Source organism: Lissotriton vulgaris, chromosome 1_1, assembly GCF_964263255.1.
Source record: "Lissotriton vulgaris chromosome 1_1, aLisVul1.2, whole genome shotgun sequence".
In the NCBI taxonomy this organism is placed as follows: Eukaryota; Metazoa; Chordata; class Amphibia; order Caudata; family Salamandridae; genus Lissotriton; species Lissotriton vulgaris.
The window spans coordinates 184680826-184700221 of NC_141685.1; the positions used below are offsets into that span (position 1 = coordinate 184680826).

General features: G+C 43.7%; 1 long non-coding RNA gene across 1 annotated transcript in view; it reads left to right on the top strand.

Moving 5' to 3' along the window:
* The window catches only part of LOC147738105 (uncharacterized), a 125812-nt gene that overhangs the window by 18625 nt on the left and 87791 nt on the right, over positions 1-19396 (top strand). Inside the window, exon 2 of the long non-coding RNA XR_015307462.1 lies at positions 12279-12329. This is a non-coding gene — a long non-coding RNA (uncharacterized LOC147738105). The remainder of the gene's footprint in view (positions 1-12278; positions 12330-19396) is intronic.

Here is a 19396-nt window from a genome sequence, read left to right on the forward strand (position 1 = left end):
CAATAGAGCAGCGGACGAAGAGAAGCATAGTCGTCAGTACGTCTGAAGTTAAGGTCCCATAGTACGGGTGTCAGTGGTGTTGACCCAGGTATCCCTAAAAGTTGCCTAATGAAGGAGTTTTCCCTCACTCGGAAAGTATCCTTTAAAGCATAGGCCCAAAGGTCCGCACCATAAAGTGAAGATGATTGCACTTTATATTTAAATAATTCGATAGCTGGTGAGACTGCTTTGAAATGACTATTCTTATGCTTCCTTAAGATCGGGCCCTGGTTTTGAGTCAGCCTTAGTTTTGAATTCTCCAGTTGTGTCTTCCATGTAACATCACTGTCTAAAATAATACCCAGGTATTTAAAATTGGGGACTTCTTCTATATGTTCATTGTTTATCTTAAAAACCTTGTTAAAACCTTTATGGGGGTTGATTGTCATAACTTTTGTTTTAGAGGAGTTAATTTCTAATTCCTTGTCATGGCAATACAGACTAAATGTATTTAAAAGGTTTTGGAGCCCCCTAGGTGTCTGAGAGATTAAGATTGTGTCGTCTGCAAACAATAGTGCCGGAACGGCTTGCCCACTCAATTTGGGAGAGTCATGCTCGCAGCCCAAAAGAGTATCGGGGATGTCATTGACGTATAAAGAGAATAAGGTGGGTGCCATTACGCACCCTTGCCTTACCCCTTTTGATATTTTTATTTTCTCGCTGACTTCTCCATTCGGTCCCCATCTGACTCGTGCGTAATTATTCTCGTGGAGTCTGATTAAAATTTGAAGGATATTTCCAGGGACACCCATTCTGTTTAATGTCTTCCATAGGGCTGCCCTTGGAACCATATCAAAAGGTGCCTTCAAATCAACAAAGGCCACGTATATATGGGAACTCCTTATAATCGTATATTTCCAGACTAGACATTAAAATCTAAAAACCTGGTCTACAGTGCTTATCTTGCATCTAAAACCTGCCTGGTATTTTGTGTAGATAGAGTGCTCTTCAATCCAAGAGGTGAGCCGACCAAGAACCTGTCGTGCAAAATTTTTTATAACTCGTCAATTAGGCTGATAGGCCGATAGTGCGAAGGATTTGACCTATCACCCTTCTTGAACAGAGTTACAATCTCTGCCCCCTTCCAGGTTTCCGGAATAGGAGCTCCTCGGGCAATATCATTGGATAATAAATTGATATAAGGATCCCAGATGTAATTTTCATGTTTCCAAAGATCACCTGGTATTCTGTCAGGGCCTGGCGCTTTCCCTGGCTTAACTGCCTTGATTGCTAAAATTGTTTCTGTTAGAGAAAAAACGAGGGGAGCGTCATGCACAGCCAAGGGAGCCTGCAACCTGTCCCAACCTCCACTCTCACCTGAACTTTCACAGGAATATAACAAAGTAAAATGCTCGACCCATGTTTTCTCCTCTAAAAATTTATCTTTGCATTCTGTCGCCCCCCTGGTGCCTCTAGCAATGAGGCTCCAGAAGGAGGTCTGAACTTTGCGCTTACATGCGTCCAGCAAATCGGACCAAACCCTTTCGTCCCACTCTTTCTTGGCCTTTAATAAAATACTTTTATACTGGGCTCTCTTAGTTCTCATAATATCCGCTGAACCCCCCCGACCGCTGTAATTAGGTCTGTCTTGGCTTTCCGGCAATCCTGGTTATACCAGGTGATCCCAGTTTGTTTACTCTTTTGGGGGTTATGTGATCTTTTTACCGCCCTGGTCAGGATACCGCCAAGTTGGTTGATTAAATGTTCATGGGATTCTATCAGACTAGGATTTTGGATGACAGTACTGTTACCTAAGAGAAAAGACATATGCCTCACAAATACATTATAGATTTGACTAATGATTTTTGAGTTGTCTAATACCACTGGCCACTTCAGGGATCTACGGTTATTTGCCACTAGGGGATCCTGTGGCAAGGACACTGTGCTATTAGCACTTTTGTCAAGGGTTTTAAAAATCTGAGTTTGGACAGATAAGATCAGAGGATAGTGGTCGCTTTCCGTGCGATCATCCACCATTAGGTCGATGGTCATGGGCCACAAGTTCAGGGAAACTAGTAGATAATCTAGGTGGCTGGAATGTGTCCCTCTGGTGAATGTTGGTCTACTGGGGCAGTCTGATGGCAACCGCCCATTACATGCACGTAGGCCTGATTCTAATGTCAAGTTCAGTAGTTGTAAGGCGCTCACTGTGCAAGGTGCTTTGTATTTCGTATCTACTAAAGGAATATTGTTGGCACTGTCCTCATCCTTATAGATGTCTTCTAGACCTATTATGGGTTCAAAACCTCTATTAAAATCACCACCTATAATCATTTGTGCATTTTGATCAAACCCCGCCACAAGATTACTCAGGTGGGTTACAACTGTTGATTCTTTACATGATCGATGTGGTCTACTATAGATATTGATCACGTAAATGCTACAACCCTTAGTATTTTTTAGCTCAAGTAATAAGAGGTCGGGATTATTTGTATCAATTTGCTTAAAGGACAAGCCTCCTGTGATTTTCACCCAAATTGTTAGTCCGCCAGAGGGTCTCCCCCCATTTGTATTTACTGCGGGTATGAAAAAAGATCTATAGTCAACCTTAAAGTAGTTTTCAAGCCCCCAGGTCTCCTGGAACATAATTAAATCCCCACTAGCCAGATAATCATGCCAGGACGGATCTGAGAGATTTTTTTTCAGACCCGCAATGTTCCAGCAGATAATTTTTGTGCTTCCTAAAACACCTAGTTTCTCTACTACCTGGCATGGAGCAGTTACCCCAGTTGTATCTAAATGCGGTTGTTGTGCCATTATGTCAGCAAAATGCAATGGCTGTTGCGAAATTTTAACAGGTGCAATCTGCTTTGATTCGACTTCAGGATGCAACCTAGGATATATGTGATTTGTACTGCATGACGTTGTCGAGGCCCCTCCATCAAGTCAGTCGCAGTCAGCTAAGCCAGCTAAAGCTTCAAACCTATTAGAGGTGCTGACTCCCCAGTTGTAGGATGGGGCCCCGAAGCCCCAACCATTTGCAGGGGCATTCCATCTAGGTGCAGGGGTAATAGAAAAGGGTGGATTCTGGTGAGAACCCAGCCATCCTCCATTATAGTCAACATTGCCTGTAGGTGCTGGGGTATTAGGATACAATACATTCTGCTGCATGCCTGGCCATCCTCCATTGTAATTAACTTTATCTAAGGGCCCACAATTATTAGCTAATGTACCAAGCCCTCGTCTGCCCATTTGGTTCCAGTTTTGCCCTGAGATAGTGTGGCTAGGAGTATTGTGTTGGTTTACTAGCCATGGACCTGCCCTGTTTTTAGGAGCGTAGTTTGTGTGAAATGCTGATAGTCCCCCACCCCAACCATTATCTCTCACTGACCAAGCTGGCTTCCGGGGCTTTTGATTGTTGGCCTTTTGTGACTCATTATAGAAAAATTCTAATGTAAGAGGGATTATAGAACTACTTCTTTTTTGTGGTGGAAGGATATTTGATAGAATATCGGGAAGAGCAGCTGGTGTTGAAAAGTTTAATATCACACAGTCGCCCTTCCATTTTTTTTGCTTATTTCCTATCCAACCAACCCTCCTTGCCGTTTTAATTTCATCAGCCAGCCGCTGTTCGCCCCCCTGTGCTATCCGCATATTATTTGACAGCCAGTATAGTGCCTTGCTTTTTAGTGACGAGGCTGACTCAGCTTGGTCCGGTGATAAGGTTGGTGTGTTGGCTAGCACTAGCACCAACGGTGCTGCTTCAACTACAAATTGTATTGGATTTTCTTCAAAACTAGAGGGCACTGTAACATGTGGTGGATCAATTAAATGGGCAGTTGGGGCTTCTGTTGGCAAGTCGTTGGTAATATGGCCAGTTTGTGGGCATTCTGAAGGAATTGCTCCTAGTGGGGTAGCATCTGATGATACCCTGGATTCATTATCTTCCTTTGGGGAATCACGACCTTTATTGACATTACTTAAAGCATTGCCTATTGCATCTGCTAAAACATTTTGTGTGCTTCCAAGTTTCTTTATCTCTGCAGAAAGTTTATCAATCTTACTGATAAGTGGCTTAATAATTGTCTGAATTTTTATTTCTAACAGCTCCGCTATTCTAGACATTAAGTCCTCGTCCAATGTGTCCCTCAGATTGTTTTCCTCATTATTCTGGCAGGTACTTTTTGACTTTGGCGGTGGTGTGACCTTATTTTTTCCTGAACGTGCCCCCCCACGTTTACTTTGCAATCTGCGACAGGCTCTGACTGCCCTTGAGGTCTGTTTTGCCGGTGGTTCGTCCTCCACGTCTTCTTTTTCATCATTTCCTTCAACCTCAATGACAACCTGTGCATCTGGGTCATTATCCTCATGTTGCTCAATGTCTCCCACATTCACTGTGCTGGCATCAATATTGACAGCTACTGGGGAAACTATTGCATGGGGATCGTTGTTAGAGTCTAATAACAGAGACTCGTTAGTTTGCGAGGAGGTGGGTGGGCTCATGGGAGGGAGAATAGGTGATTGAGACAGACCTAACGATTGTCTGCGTTCGCTGTTTATTTTGCTGACCACTTGGACAAGGTAGTTTTCCATGGTGTTCTTTGGTGTTTCGGATGCCATGTGATGATTTCTTTTACGCATAATTTATACAAAGGTGTGTGAAAGTCTTACACCCACAGCTCGATGAGATAACAAAGTATAATTCTCAAGGTTAAAACAAAAGTCTTATTTCAATAACTTGTGCAGATGTCCAGCTGACTCCTTTCCAGATTCGTCGGTGTGTTTGACTGCTATTAACTTTTCCACGTAGGCCCCCTCTTTTTCCCGGGCTCCTGGGCGATTCGATAATAGCTGTACAGCCTGCTTACCGACCCCCGTCTGGATAACTAGGGCTCAGGAGGTGGTCAACCAGCGTCAAAAAACACCACCTACTCACAATAGGCTGTCATGGAAGTAAATCCCTGGTGCACAATGAAGTATTTTAGGGGGGTGGCCTAGCCTGGCCTACTCGTGCCGATGAGGGCCGTAGAGGGCCCGCCCTTTGCCCGGGCGTCTTGCTCGCGTCCCGCGACGCGGGGGTTCTCCTTCCTTTATGCCTCTGTTGGCGCTCTCAGGGCGCAACCCGCGTCACTCTGCACGCGCCGCCGCGAGGCCTGCCGGGATTTGTAGTCTCCCGGAGCGGCGGCGCGGAGTCCGATGCCCTTTGACTCTTGGCGGTGGCGGCGGTGAATCCAGTGGGCTTCTCTGCACACGTGTGACTCTCGGCGGTGGCGGCGGAATAGTAAGTGTCTCCCCCGCTCTGCCGGGGTTCTCCTTCCTTTATGCCTCTGTTGGCGCTCTCAGGGCGCGACCCGCGTCACTCTGCACGCGCCGCCGCGAGGCCTGCCAAGATTTGTAGTCTCCCGGAGCGGCGGCGCGGAGTCCGATGCCCTTTGACTCTTGGCGGTGGCGGCGGTGAATCCAGTGGGCTTCTCTGCACACGTGTGACTCTCGGCGGTGGCGGCGGAATAGTAAGTGTCTCCCTTCTCGGCACTCTGCCACATTTCCTCTGTTCCTTCTGGGCCGTTCCTCATTAAGGGGTTCTTCTGCTGCTGTTTCTCCTCAAAGGGCAGGAAGACTTCTGCCAGACAAGGCTCTCTCCTCTTCCCTCTCATCGGACAGGCAGCTCACAGGGCCACTGCCCAGGGCAATAGTTTCATCCTGGAAGACTTGCAGAAACCAGGCAATGTGCCCTCGCCTCAGGCAATGTGCCCTCGCCTACGGGGGAGTCACTATCAGCGCTACCTATCTTGAAACAACAGCTCTTTGTGTCGGGCAGTAAAGAACTTCAGTTCCAACAAAGCCCATATGATTGCCACCCACTTTTCTGTGCTATTTTCAGACCCGGAATGCTTATTCCCTGTCTGGGTTTCCCGGTTTCCCTGGTTGCATTTCATCGTCTATTTTCTTCTGCAGCACAAACAAGGGCTTTGTGCAGGGTGATTGCTGCTCACAGCAGGTAGTGCTGATGCTGCCTCCATGTGGGAATACTTACAACATGAGCACAGTAAGTGTGAACCTTCTAAAAGGTGGTCCTGACTCCATCCCTCCACCCTTATGTCCAAAGTTACACCCTTTTCGTGTGGATTGCTGACAATATTGCCTATCTTGTGCCATGTTAGATGGTGGGCAATCCAGCATGGATGTGACTGGTAACAACATACATACACATTTGTAAACAATATAGAGCCCTGCTACCTTATATTATAAATACACGTCTCAAAATTCAAACGGGGATGCCAATGCAGGGCCTGGTCATGACACGTAAATGGAACTTTACTCAATGCCCTGTGAGCATCGCAGCCGCTCTCTGACAGGAAAAATAGCCTGTTCAGCCGGTGACCGTAGTCTTTGCCCCACCAACAGTGTGCTTTTAGTGACTGTCAATGACCCCAGAGCCAGGCTCTGGGTCTTAAGGTCAATTTTGTGCCTCGTCATGCAATGCACACACAGTAAATAAAACCAGGATACCAGAGTCACTTGCAGTTCCGTCTCTCAAGGCAAGGGTGCACGGGCTTTGGCAGAGGTGGGGGTAGGTTGACCAAGCAGGGCCAATCCAGTCTATTTTGTTGTCTTCCCATAAAACAATTGGCATCCGATATTTTCATTTATATATTTTAGCCTTCAATTGTAAAATCAGAATACATTGCAGCAGAACTTTGAGCTGTATGAGGGTTGTGCCAATCAGGTCAAAGTGGGAGGAATGATATTATAATATGCACAGCTAAAATGAAGAGTAAATGCAAGTTAAACTATTCTGTATGAAGTGGTCAATTGTTTAGTGTTATAATTTCTGATGTCTTTGTCTCAATCTGGAGGGTCGCTAATTTGAATCCTGGTTGGTGCACTAGGGAATAGTGACTTGTATTTTCACAGTGCTGTGACGTCTGCCCGTGAGAGACAGCACTTTGAATAGGAAAGCCAATAGATTAAAGAAAGAATTAAACAACATATAAAATACGCTACACAAATCATAGGACGGGCTGCCGAGAGTATAAGATCAGTCGAGCATAATTTGCAAAAAGAGAATACGTGTAAATGCTTACCATGCTATCAGATGTTACATTTTTAGTAACCGCAATCGTACTGTAGCTAGTGTTAACCTTTATTTTGGGTTTCCATGAAAATACTGCATTTTAGAAGTACTGGTAGCACTCTCACAGTAATCTTTAAAAGAATTACTCTTTGTCACCGGAAACCTCCAGGTTTGTCGCGCCCTCTGGGGGTCTGCTCCATTGCCCGTAGTCATCTAGTGCAGCTCGGTGATGCCAGCACAACTGGACCAGCCTGGAGGGCGCACACAGCTCAGCTATACAAGTCCTGCTTGTTTGGTACAGGGTGGCAGGAGCTGTCGGGCAGCAAGGATCCCGAAGTGAGTGTCCACATGCCAGAGGTGTCGCGGCTGACAATACTTCGTAATAAGATGCTTGAGTTTTATGGAACGCTGCCTCTAGCTACATTGAGTGCGGCGTATGGATTATCCTTTCGATTTTCCTACTTCACATGTGTCCAGCCGGTGTTTCATTGCCTGAGTTGCGGTTTCGACTGGGCCCTGGATTTGTGTCTCTGCAATTCGGTGTCTCCCGATGTGGATTATAATCAGCTCATGAGCCCCTTAGTTGCTCACGACCTGCTTGGTTCTGACGGAGGGATTATGGCCTTTGCAGCGATGCATGGAGTCCTGGGTCGTTGGAATGTGTTCGCAGCGGCGCAAATTTCTTGGCACACAGCTTCATTGAAAACCCATCGAGTTGTCCTCTGATGGTACTAGAGGCTCCGGTGATTGAGGAACATGTATGTTCTTTCCCTTTGTTGAATGGGATGGCTGAAATATTCTCGGATGAGAACAGTGACTTCCTGTTGGAGGCTGTTGCTGCATATTTCGCTTATTCTTTAATGGATTGAGATGTGTCATCGCTTATCTCTCTGCCATGACCGAGTTCGCAAGTTGGACATCTGATGTTTTTTGAGAATTATGATTTTTTCTTCTGCCCAGGCCTATTGACCTTACAATACAAATGTTCGAATTTTGAATTTTTTTTGGGGGGGTTTCTGAAATGATTTTTCTCACCAGTGCAAATTTAGGACTGATCCTGACTGTCGTTCTTGAACTCTGCTTTCTGAAATGTGCCCATTATTTTATCTTATCTTATCTTATCCATGCTTGGATCAAGGGAGGGTGTCATGGTGATGGCGTTTGCCTTTATACTGTGTTAAGTTAGCATGAGCTTATTAGAAGTTTAAACACCATTTTCTCCTTTCTGTTGCTTTTGCACACAACACATGATATTATAAATGTTTAGAGTTTAGCAGAATATTTTGCTTCACACGAGAATAATATGTTTTTCCTATAGTATCAGTCTGGCTTGGTAAGCTATGTCTGAACAGTGAGTGCCGAGGCCCTCAAGGTTACTTCAACACAGTCGTTGTTATTCGGTCTGATCAGCGCACGTCCTAGACATAACACATATGCAGCTGTGGGTGCCTCGAGTTTTCAGCGCGTTTAATATTGCACTGCGCAGAGCATGCAGACACAGTTTGACGAACCTTCGCATGGAGAGAGCTGGTGTAGAATATGATGTGATCTCATTCTACTAGAACCTAAGGTATGGGGCCGCCCTTGTAATCCCAAGAGACCTTCCATAGATATAATATAATATACTAGCAAAGGAGGGTAAGATTTAGGTGACATTCTTCCCTTCAGCATTTTAACATGCTTACTCCCTTTGTATTTTATGGAATCGTAAATATGCTGATAACCTTGTTTCTTATAATATGTTTGCTTGTATTAGCTAAACTACTGTACTTGAGAACACACAGTAGAAATAAATATTTCAAACTTGCACGTGTCCTCATTCACTCCTTGTTTTGGACTGATCTGTGAGTATAACGAAAGAGTGTTTATGAGTTCCACGTTTCCTGAGGTGTACTAAGTTCATGTTCTGGGTTGTCTAATTATTGAGGATTTGTAAGAACCAATGAGACACTGATTGCTAGTCTGGTAGGGGATTTTGGGTACTAAGGTGAGTTTTTGGCACACCCTAACTCACCAAAGTTCCAAGTCTTTGCGCATAGGTCTGCGTAGAAGCAGAATCCCTGCGACAGATTGTGTTTGCAACACAACCCAACCATATCAGCATACTACGAATCTTTGCTGCCACCACACAAGCAAACTGACCCAGGAGTTACAAATTAGTCATGGAGGCTACAGGCCATTGCTCACATTGATGGCCTCACTCAGGTCTCTGGACCTCTGGACAGCTATCCAAGCAGAGGACATGCCCTTTTGAGAAACTGGTAACTCCAGTGCTTCTTCAAACAGTTCTTTTATCGTGGCGCGCCATTTGACGCATGAAATTCTCACGCCAGTGGCCTCCTCAACATGGTGCGATGTTTGAGTGACATTCGTTCCGCAAAGTCCTGAAGATTGCATAAAGCACAAGCCCGAAACCCATCACCCTATATCTTCCAGGATCAACACCTAACGAGAAGAACAAACGCAGAATTCAAATGTTTTGATAGACCAATGTCATAGTCACAGTTTGATGCGCTGTAGTCGTTCACTGTATTAGCAGGTCTTTTGTAATTAGGCGCTCCTACCTGGAGACGGTTGTTATGTGGTCCCTAATAATAAGGGTTTATTGCCCGCCATTGCGGATACACCGTGTGCCTTGATACTTCTGCTTTTCCTTAACCTTTGTGTTGTTCTAAAAGTACCAGAAACCTTTATAAGACAAGTTGGCAAGCTTTATAATGCTGTCTATCCATTGCCGCTTTATCTCCTTCTCGTAAAATATGCCAACCTAACTTGAAATAAGTACATTTTGTTGTGAGAATAGCTATTGTTGCCGGTGATTTATTTTATTGCCGCACAGCAATGCCTCTATTCTAAATCAAATATTGATTATTCCAATAGTATTGATTTAATTCCAGAGTGTCTTTTGCACCGTTAAGGCGATAAATAATACGTTGACCTCATATTTGAGTTAGATCAGTTTATCCTATTAGAGTCCTGTCCTTATCCGTTGTTTTCTAGTAAGCGGCCTAGGCTCTAGAGGGTCATAGGGGCTCTCCCCCTCCTTTTGCTTCCACAGGGTTTGCCTTTAGAGATGCTGATATGGAGTGCGGAGACCTGCAGTTAAGCAGCTCTGAACGAGTGAATGAAATCCATGCTAGTGGTTTGTGCTGGGAACGTGCCGTTTATGTTTATTTCTTCATCCATGCTCCATCATGAATACTTTGTCAGATCAATGGACAGATGCACAGAAAGAGTAACATTTGCCTACTTCTAAACAGTTTAAGTCTGATGAATGCAGAACTATTTTTTCCAAAGGTTATTACTTGGCCACGTTACATTCTGGTGAATAGTCCATGAGAGTGGGTGCTGTGTACCCCCCAGAGGCAATGTCTATGTGGTAATCAAACTCTTGTGTCATCGGTAGGCAAAGTGTAAGATTTATTCACCACTCACCCAACTGCACCAGGAACGTAAATGCCGGGAACACTCCTGGCAACGCATCAACAACAACATTCCAGGAGCCGCTGGAAGGAATCTTTAGTTAAAGACGCATCACCACAGTCTGGGCCCATTTTTAAAAGCACAGTTTTACTTACAACTTTAGGATGGTTGTAAATACCTCAGAACTTGGACATAAATGGGGGAGAGGCATACATTTACTTAGTGATTCCTGAAGCTCACTATTTCACAAATTGTAGGTCAGGGTTAAACAAAGAGTCTCCTGATTGCACAGTTTCCTAGTGCAATAAACCACACGTGGGGTGGTGGAGATTGTGATGGAGAGGCCAAGGGACTACAATCCCTGGATAATGACCTGAATAGTGGCACTGTGTAGAAGTAACATTTGGGGGCCCATTAGGATGGCGGGCGGATTGCCCTCGCCAGGCTGGTGGTAGCCACCGCCAGCCTTGCGGGGGCAATCCGCCCGCCATCCACACCTTAATTCCCCCCGCCATAATAGGATGGCGGGGGGGACTGCAGCGGACGGAAAGACCGTCCGCTGCTTTTCCGCCCAGGTCGCCTTGCGACCGCGGCGTAAAAGGTTTAATATGGTGGCGGTGTCTAATAGACACCGACAGCCATATTATAATGGGCTTAGGGAGATGCCTTTCCGCAGCGGCGATGCCGCCACGGAAAGGCATGCGGTCTTCACTCTGGGCCCCCCTGCTGGCCCCCAGAGTGAAGGAGAGGTGGGGGCTGCACACGGGGGGGGTACCTGTGGTACCCCCTTCATTTGCTTAAACAAAGCGGCAGGCACCGCGCGGTGCCTGCCACTTTGTTTATGCAAATGCATTACTGCATTTATAGCATTGTGGCGGGCGGTGCATAGAGCACCGCCGCCACAATGCTATAAATGCAGAATGTGCCCGCCACTGTGGCGGGCACATCCTAATACCCCCCACGGGACCCCCGCCCTTATGGCGGGCGGTCCCGTTGTCCGATAGGATGGCGGACGGACAAAGTCCGCCCGTCATCCTAATGACCCCCTTGGTGTCTATTTCCAGCATATTTAGGTAAAGTGGTAAAGCCTGGATTAGATGTTATGTCTAATGGTGGTGCGCGCACATGCCTGTGAATTGCCCACCTCGTTAAAGGGTTGTGTCAAGGGATATTTTTACATAATTTTTCTAGATGTATTGAGCATATATATAAGTGCCTTCCGACCAATATTTTCATTTAATTGAAAAAGTCGGAGAAAGGTTGAGACCTTTTCTTTTAGCCCTGGAGCAAAAGCTGCTTGTTGTATGGGGACTACCGTCCCCACAACCAGTCCTGACACTACTAACTAGAGTAGTCAGTTTCCAGTAACCTGTCCCTAAACACCTACTAGCTCTTCCTTCTATGTTTGGGTTCTGAGCCCCTCCTTCTCACCTCGGACTCACCAAGGATGTTTGGTCTCTGTGTGAAGGCTCTTTCGTGTACTGGATTCATGTGAGGTGCAGAGCTCATTTCAGGTGTCTCCCCTGTATCTACGTAGCCTCTAAAGTTGTGCGCTGTTCCAGAACGTTGGTGACAATCTGCATTCTCTCCTCTCACTGCATGCCCCGCCGCTGCTTACTAGAGTCTCTCCTCGTATTGAAATTCTTTGTAAAGCAGATGACCCTTGTAGAGAAGATTATAATCTCTCTGACACCACTTGGTACGTAATATCCCACACCTGCCCCTCCAAAAAGCGGTGCACAGTCAATATATCGATGTTGTAATATCGACCTACCTTAATATCGATTTTTTTATATCGTAGGTACAGAATATCGACAGCAAAAATATTGTTGACCCGAATATCGACCTTAAGGTAAGGAATATTGTTTTATTTAATATTGATGTAAGTAATATCATTAGCAAAAATATCGTTGTAAATAATATTGAGATTTATATTAGTGTTATGTATTTAAGTATGTATTTTATATGTATGTGTTTAATATTTTGTGTAATGTATTTATTTATTTCTAAATATATGTATGAAATGTTTAGGAAATATAAAAATATTTTTAGGTAGATTTTGCGTTTTAGTATTAGAGCGGGTTGTGGGTTTATAGGGGAATACGGTGGGAAGTAATTTAATTATATTACATTAAATAATCATTTTTATTAAATATAAATCAATTTTATTAAAATTTTGTGTTTTAGTATTAGAGCGGGTTGTGGGTTTGTAGGGGAAGAGGATGAGACGTAATTTAATTATATTATTTTAAATATTAATTTGTATTAAATATAAATACATTTTAATAAAATATTGTGTTTTAGTTCTGTTGCGGTTTGTGGGTTTATAGGGTAATAGGGTGGAAAGTAATTTAATTATAATTATGTAATGAATATTTTTATTTAATGTTATTTATTATTAATGTATTGTTAATGAATAACTGGTAATCAATTTTTATGACTTTATTAATTATACAGAATTAGTTATTATTTTAATGTATGGTTATTGATATTTACATTACTGGTTATTAATTTATAATTGGTAATTAATTTGTATTACTTGATTAATTGTTAATTATAGTAATGTTGTTAAGTTTTTTATGTGTAGCTTTTTGTGTGTTTATTATAATTAAGTATTTATTAATTTTAATTAATTATTATTTAATAATCACTTATTGTTAAATAATTATTAATTTGTAATATTTTTTTATTAATTGATACAAAATGATTGTGTTATTTTTTATGTGTAGTGTGTTGTTGGTTTATAGGGGAATATATTTGGAAGTAATTTATTATAAATAAGTAATTATTATTTTTAAATAATTAATATGAAATTATTGTTAATTACTAATTGTTAATTATTTTTAATTAAATTATAATTAAAATAATGTTCTTTTTTATGTGTAGTGTGTAGTGTATTTATTGGGGAATAGGGTGAGATCTAATTTAATGTTAATTACGTAAACATTTCTTTCTTTTTATTGATATTTATTGATAATTTTTTTATGAAGTTTTTCAAATGTTATTATTATTAAAATATTTAAACTATTTGGGCCAGATGTAGGAAGAACGTATTTACCGATTCATAAATACCGAATTTTACCGATTCGGTATTTATGAATCGGTAAATATGAAGGAGGGAGATTTAGGAAGAATCGGTAATTGAATTACCGATTCTTAAAAATTCGGTAAATACCAAATCAGTATTTCCTATTGATTCCTCTAGGCTGTGAAGCCCATAGGAATCAATGGGCAATACCGATTCGGTAATTACCGAATCGGTAAATACCGATTTTTGCAAGGGTGCAGGGGGTGTCACTTTGACACCCTCTAGCACCCCGAATACAGGCATGTGTGCCATGTGGCACACAGACATGCCCTAAGGGCATGTCTGTCTGTTACATGGCATAGGTGTGCATGCACACATGTGCATGCACACCTGGATTCGGTATTTTACCACCCAATTGGATTGGGTGGTAAAATACCGAATCTGTAAGGCCTTTGGGACTCTGAAGAGTCCCACCTACATATCAAAGTTACCGAATCGGTAAAAATATCGATTCAGTATTTTACCGATTCGGCAAATTTACCGATTTGGTAAATTTACCGAATCGGTAAAATTGGCCCCCTGCATGCCAATTCTTAAATACCGGTCGGTAACGGCCGAAATCGGCCGTTACCGACCGGTATTTAGGCTCCTACATCTGGCCCCTAGTGTGTAAAATTAACACCTACTCTATCCAACACTTTCCCTACTGTTGTACCTACTGGAGTGGGAATAGTAATGTTTACCCCTACTCTATCCCACACTTTCTCTACTGTTGCATTTACTATAGTTGTATGTGTATATATGTGTTTATAATTTATAATTTTTTTTAACAATTTAGAAGTTATGAAAATAATAATTAATTAATATTAATTAAGAATATATATAATATATATTAAATGTAAATATTTAATTTTTGTTTACATTATAAATACTAGGTATTTTTAAGCATGTTTAATTTAATTATATATAATTATTTATTTTACATTATTTTTTTAACTTAAAAAAACCCGATATTGTTAACAACGATCAATAATTTTGTTTCGATATTTATGTACTTACCTTAATGTAGGTAGGATGTCGATATTCTTGACTTCGAAATTTTGGTCCCAATATTTTTGTAGGTCGATTTTCTGTCCGTTGATATTCTGTCAGTGATTCAAAAAGAAAAACTGACTCTGCATGATTTACTATATGGTAATACTTCCTTGAAATATTGCTCATTCTGCCCATGCTTCAGTCCATATGAGACTAGTCTTTGCCCTCCCACCCTCTTGTCCACACAGTACCCTGAATCCCACCACCTATTACATGTTCACCTCTCAAGAGAACTTACAGACAGAATAGAACTTTTCCTGCTGGTGGACACTGAACATTTTCTGTTAGTAACTCCACTGGGTGCAATCCCATTGGTGCCGGCCTATGTTACTGCATTGTTTGCATCAACCCTTGTGCCTGGCCTGTGTTAATGCATTGTTTGCATTAGATTCTCCTAGTGCCTGGTCTGTATTATTGCATTGTTTGCATCAGATTCTCATATTGACTGGCCCTTGTTATTGCATTGTTTGCATCAGATTCTCCTAGTGCCTGGTCTGTGTTATTGCATTGTTTGCGTCAGATTCTCCTAGTGCCTGGCCCGAGTTATTGCATTGTTTGCATCAGATTCTCCTAGTGCCTGGTCTGTATTATTGCTTTGTTTGCGTCAGATTCTCTGAGTGCCTGGCCTGTGTTATTGCATTGTTTGCATCAGATTCTCCTAGTGCCTGGTCTGTGTTATTGCATTGTTTGCGTCAGATTCTCCTAGTGCCTGGCCCGAGTTATTGCATTGTTTGCATCAGATTCTCCTAGTGCCTGGTCTGTGTTATTGCGCTGTTTGAGTCAGATTCTCTGAGTGCCTGGCCTGTGTTATTGCATTGTTTGCATCAGATTCTCCTCTTGCCTGGCCTGTGTTATTGCATTGTTTGCATCAGATTCACCCAGTGCCCGGCCTGTGTTATTGCATTGTTTGCATTAGATTCTCTAGTGCCTGGCCTGTGTTATTGCATTGTTTGCATCACGTGTTCCTAGTGCCTGGCCTGTGTTATTGCATTGTTTGAGTTACGTTTTTCTAGTATCTGGTCTGTGTTATTGCATTGTATGCTTGCCTTTTGGTAAGTTATCATTCTAATAGTTGCAGCTTTACTAACAAACATGGTAAGGACACTGCACTCTTTCTGCAGTAGCACTCTATTTCCTATTTATGTAGCAATAGACAGCACAACATGTCTGCCAGAGATGTTATAAGGTCAGAAACAGTACATAGGCAAGTAGGTATGATGGAAAACAAACTGTTGAGTACAATATTAAACGAAGCTGTTGTGATAGACGGCAAAACATCCATGTCAAAACAACATCAGTAGGACAATGGTACATTGAATTATAATGGTAGATTTATTTACACTTCTGTGCCATGTGTGTCACTTATTGTTCTTTTCTTCTACTCTCTTGAGATGGTTTTACAAGGCAAATCTGAACTCACTGAGTGTGGAGCTTACACGAATCTGAGAGAAAGGCAGTTCCAAGGATGGTAACAGAGAAGGGTGAAAGATCTGAGTCTTGATGCTGGTAGACGGACTGGTGATCCCTGAGGGGGTGAAGTTGGTGTGTATGTTGCCATGGCTGTCCAGGGGGTGTAAGAAAATGTCAACAATTATGGAGGGCCCTCTTTTGGGTGAGAACCACCCAGCTTCATGCAATACGGACTTGAGGGTTTGTGCCTGCACAGGATGAGTTACATTCTGATAGCAAAATGGAGGATCTTGTCCAAAGGGGATTGATGTTACCAAGGATTAAGTTCTTCATTTACGACAGATAGAGAAAGTCCAAGTACCTCAAGGTGCTTGAAAAGCTTTCTGCACTCTGTTGGTGCAGGCTGGATGTTTATTCTCTAGTTGGCATTGCAAGGGGATGTTCAGATACAGTGGTTTAATAAAACCTTGGAGCAGCACTTGGAGCAGCACTTGGAGCATTGACTCTTGGAGTCTTGTAGTGTGTGCTGAATGCGGTAGGACTGTCTCAATGCTCTACGGAGCTCATAAAATCCAGACTCTCATTCATCTCGGAGCTCGAGCTCTGTGGCATGACCAGTAGAACTGCACTAAAGAAGATGACCTAGACCAGTTATACCTCTCCCGACCTTTGAACTGATCATTGAGGAAAGAAGTCCTTGTCTGGAGGGCAGATCTACACAAGGCACAGCTGACAGAAGACCCTGCCTGGGAGAAAGATCTGCACGAGACTCAGCTGACAGAAGACCCTGCCTGGGAGGAAGATTTGCATCCCGGCTTCAGATGCGGCGCAAACTTCCTTAATCAATGGCTGAATGATTTGTGCCCGCAAGGAGGACAGCTGCGGCCTTGCTAAATCCTTCACGCTGGGCTCTGACATCGGCCCTAAACTTGACACCCTGCGGCTCACCCTAGGGCGGAAATACCACGGAGCTCCAGCACCTGAGTGCACTCAGTGTCGCCCCCCCTTCCATATGCTACCCCACTCAGTATTAGCAGCAATTTCTGCTGTGTGCCTCCCCCTGAAACGACTCAGCTCATTTAAAGTACTGGCACCCTATCCAACATGGGACATGCTTAGTTGCATCACTACTTGTGCTTGCGTTATGCCCCGCCTGCGGCTGTCTAGACTGCCATTCAGTGGGTGCTCTCATCCTTTGCTGCATAGACTGTGGTTTGTTTTGCATGCTCTCCTGGTGTCTGGTTTGCCACGATCCTGGACTTTGCTGTGCTTCCCTCATGCTTGAAACTGCGTCTAGGTGGTCCTACACACTGCTTGTTCTATAAGGTCCCCCTTGCAGCGCCGCATCAACAGCCCCACTTACTGGCTATATTCTCGCCACCTCATTTGCTTCTTCCAGTTCAGACACGGCATGGGCCGCAAAGACCCTAAGCAACGAGTTCTTCCCTTTGGAAAACTTGTGGCACACTCCTGCGACCAGCAAAACACACAAGATGATGGACGGAATGTTGCACAATGGCAAAACATTCACCCCAAGTCACAGATCTGGGTTTAATCCATCGTTATTTTGCTCACCACGCCACCCCAGTTCAGACATGGTCATACTCCCCCAACCAGCCTAGCGACATGGTGGAAGGTGGGCAACTCCCGTCTACCTCGATGGACGACACTAACCAGTTGAATCCATTACTGATGGAAATGAGGGCAGGATTCAAGGCTCTGGATGTCCGCTTTGACTCCTCGGACAAACACATAGCAGACCCGGGCGCAAAGGTCCAGGTGCATGATCAATGTCTTGATGTAGTTGAGTCCCGCACTTCTGACCTGGAGGATGGAATGGCGCAATCAGTCAAGAGGATAGACCGCATGGTACGGATCCTAAAGTAGGTTGCAACAAAAAACGAGGATTTGGAAGCGCGCAGCCGGCGTAACAACATCAGCCTAGTAGGTGTGCCTGAATCCACAGCGTCTGGGCGCATGGATAATCTGGTAGAGACTATACTAACCAACCTTTTTGGGAAAAAGGCCTTCACCTCTGGCTTTGTGGTGGAACGCGCTCATAGGTCACTTGGCCCCCGCCCCAACCCGGGCTGCCCACCTAGACCCATAATTGCGTGAATAATGAACTTCAGAGATAGGGATACAGCACTGCGACTGGCACGCGAGCAGGGCAAACTCTCTTGGCAGGGCTCCAAACTATCTCTATACCCGGATTTCCCTGCTCTGGTTCAGGATGGGAGGAGGAAATATCTTGGGGTAAAAGCAGCGCTCAGAAACCTACGGTTGAAGTATGGTATGCTATACCCTGCCAGGCTGCGGGTGGAGGTGAATGGACGTGCCCGAATTTTTGAAAATCCCAGTACAGGCCTTTTGTCGCAAATATGAACTCAATCAAAAGCGCCCTACAGAGACAGACACTACCTCTTCCCCGCACAGTGGCTCAGCTGTCAGTATGGATTTATTCTCAAATTCTGGTCATGCCTGACAGATGGTCACTCCTTTCACTATGCCGCTCATTTGATAATTTTTTGTGAAAGCTGGGATTTATCATATTGCTCATAATGTTTTCTAAGGTTGCTGGGCCATTGGATATCAAACACCCCCCTACTTTGGTGTACACCTAGAGATAGTATTGGTGATGATAGACTGTACCACATTGTTTGACATTCACTATTTTTAGGATGCTATTGGTACTATTGCTTGTTTTGGTAAAGTTGGTATTGCCTCTCCGGATGGGCGGGAAGGCTGGGTGGAGGGTGGCGGGAGGGGTTATATTCATATTGCTCTGCACTGAATCTAAGTTACATTTGTTTGCAGCCACAGCAAATGGGTATGACTCTTGGTTAATCTTTAATCCTCAGACTATCACCAAAGGCTGGCACAGTTAGGTTACAATGATGGCCCGTCGAGCATCACACTGGCTACATGGAATGTCAGGGGCTTAATCAATACTCGCAAATGGCGTCAGGTTGTCCATTATTTACTTAGGCAAGGAGTTGATGTGGCCTTCCTTCAGGAGACACACCTTCCTACCAGCGACCAGTCCCGGTTTGCGTCCTCCTGGGCCCCGAACAGATTTTTTGCAAATTACAGCAGTTACACCACAATTATGGTGTGGCGATCTCTAAACTTGAGATGCAAATAGACCATTGGTGGAAACTCCTTCTCTCCATGGCGGGGCGAGGGGCGCTTATTAAAATGATTGTGCTCCCGAAATTTTTGTATTTGTTTCATAATATCCCAGTATCACTTACGAATACAATTTTTAATACTCTTCGCACTCAGCTGATTAGACTAGTCTGGGGCAATAAGACACCCAGAGTGCGATGGCAGGTAATGACACTCTCATGGGACAGAGGAGGGTATGGGATTCCGGATCTGCAATT